General features: G+C 45.4%; 1 non-coding gene across 1 annotated transcript; it reads left to right on the forward strand.

Moving 5' to 3' along the window:
* The first annotated feature begins 1,233 nt into the window (after positions 1 to 1,233).
* Positions 1,234 to 1,305, forward strand: TRNAP-AGG (transfer RNA proline (anticodon AGG)). The gene has a single exon. It is a non-coding gene; the product is annotated as a tRNA-Pro (tRNA).
* The last annotated feature ends 1,263 nt before the right edge of the window (positions 1,306 to 2,568 follow it).

The following is a 2,568-nucleotide window of genomic DNA, read 5'->3' on the forward strand; positions in this document are numbered from 1 at the left end:
GGATTTTGTCAGGGTGAGACCCATGATATTAGGTGGTCGGACTGATATGCCTTGGCATTCATTGATCTCCGACTTGATGAGTTTCGCGGTGCGGTACAGCAGACTCACCCTGTCGCAATCATCCATCGATGTTGTGAGCTGTTTTCTTGGTACACCCGTGGCTGTTGCGGTGTTACACTGATAGGCAGAGTTGATGGCATCTTGAAGGGATATGGATCTTGAGTACAAAAGCTCGGACTTACTAATTTCATATGGCTTATGGAAGACTTTCAAAGTTTTTCTTTAGTCGAAGTGTGAGTCGCTGGGTAGTCTAGCTGTCGATTGCCACTCCCTGTCCGCGCAGAAAATGATTGTATCTGTCCAGAAGAATTGTCATATCAAATGCCCTCCCACCATTCAGGTCATCAGAGATATTTTCACCCAATTGCTTGAATGCCGAATCGTAACAAGGTTCTTGTCTCCCTTCATGGAAGCCAGCGTACTGCAGATTAGCTTTGCTGATGTATGATGCATGGCAAGCTATGTGGTATCTAGCTTCTGCTGCCACAAGATCGTTACTGACAGCACCAGTGGTCCGTAACATGTCCTCATCGCCCTTTGTGTGGGGGTTGGGGGGGGAGGGAAGACAGTGTAAGGTGAGAGGAAGTGAAGGTGGACGTGTCGTGGGGCATTAATTACGATTCAACTCTCAGCAAAATCCTTCTGCATGGAATAACAGTGAAGATGGAAACAAAATAATGTCTGAAATCCATTTTCTCCCAGTCATACGATAAATCCCGTCCAGAGACAGACACTGCCAGAACACGCATGGCACCAATCTGTATGGAGACAAACACCGCCAGAACGCATCCAGAGACAAACACCGCGCAGAGACAAACACCGCCCCGACACGTCCGGAGATAATCACCGCTCCGATGTGTCTCGAGATAAACTCCCGTCCAGACATAAACCAATCCCCCCAAGACCCCTGGGGCCAAAAAGGGGGTGTGACCCCCCAGGAATCTTGGGCAAAAAGGGGTGTGACCCCCCCAGGACTTTGTAGGACCCCCACTCCCCGATTGTACTGTTATCAATGGGATCGGTTTTGATCAAAGTGGGTACTTGGAACCTATTCAAGGACAAAAACTGAAGGAAATGTTCGTTGTCCATCTGTGTTCCCTTCCCTCAAACATCAACCAAATCACTATAAATTTATAAATTTCTGTTAAAAATCTTAACTGTGTTCGTCAGAGTGGCTCGTTGGTCTAGGGGTATGATTCTCGCTTAGGGTGCGAGAGGTCCCGGGTTCGAATCCCGGACGAGCCCGTGGTTACAGTTTTTTTTTTTAATCAAAGGTACTTAATTAATTTTTATCCAAATGAGAGTTCGCAACACAATCAATCCATGTATGACCAAAACTCTCATCTTGGATGTTTGAATGTGAGAATGTATGAATGTTCCCGAAATAAAGCCAAAACCGAACACGATCAGGCAAAAATTTTCGGCCCACATTCCTCAGCATTCTCCGGCGGTGTGCCGTATCATGCTTCGTTCAAATCTGGCAACGAAAAATATGATGTCACAATCAATTCCCGATTCAGTCAAGTCCTCTTCGGGAGTATTTAATCAATGCAAACAACCTCCGCGGGAGAGTTCGCTGGAGCCATCTCAGTTTTTTCATGAAATGATTTTTTTCATCGACCGCTGTCACAATGGGAAACCAACTGGTTCACGGTTCGTCTGGTTGATTATAAAATCTATCCTCCAATTACATGATTTTGTCACCGTCGAGAAGGGAGAATATATTTAATCCCAAACATTGTTTGGATTTTCGGAACGCCACCTCTTGATGGACTGGACGTAGTGCAGCTGAGGGTACATTATTTATTTTTCTCATGTTGCACACCTTTTCACACCAAGTTCAGATCGAAACTTAACTCCACCTTACCCTCAGTCTTTCGCCCTCCTCACTCCTCTCTCACGGATTCACAAGGAACAATTTGATGTCGGAGAGAGAAGGTCATCTGGCCCAACAAACCTGCACTACGTAAATTAAACATAAATTCACTTGGGGATGGGTGTGGGGAGGAGGAGCTGCCAGAACAGTTAGACTCGCCCAGAAACCTCCTTCCAACCTTGTAAAATTCCCTGTCCTCCAAATTCCAAACAGACTCCTCTACCCTCCTTTTCTCACTTCTCTCCTCCTCCATCCTCTTTCTTTACTGAGTTCTATTTCTTCAATTTCAGGTCTCACAACCCCACGCGTACGTAGTATGTAGATGACCACTTAATTGCAGCTTCGAGGTGAGAGAGAAACATGTACGGCTGAGTGTGTGAGATGAGGAATAAACAGGTTGCTTTGTTTGTAACAGCAACAGAAGAGAGTCAATTTATTATCTTTTTTTTGGAAAAACGCAAAAATCACCTTCACACAAATTCCAAACCTGAAAACTTTGCGAAGGACTGGGATAGATTTGCAGCTTCATGAAGCATTGGAGGAAGACCGGTTAAGGCACAGAAAGGAGCTCATTGTCTGCAGTCATATGCCAGATTCAATGTAAACAATATATGTTCAGGCAGGGCCATCCC

Source organism: Eptatretus burgeri, chromosome 21, assembly GCF_056783735.1.
Source record: "Eptatretus burgeri isolate ZD-2024b chromosome 21, Ebu_testis_v1, whole genome shotgun sequence".
Lineage (NCBI taxonomy): Eukaryota > Metazoa > Chordata > Myxini > Myxiniformes > Myxinidae > Eptatretus > Eptatretus burgeri.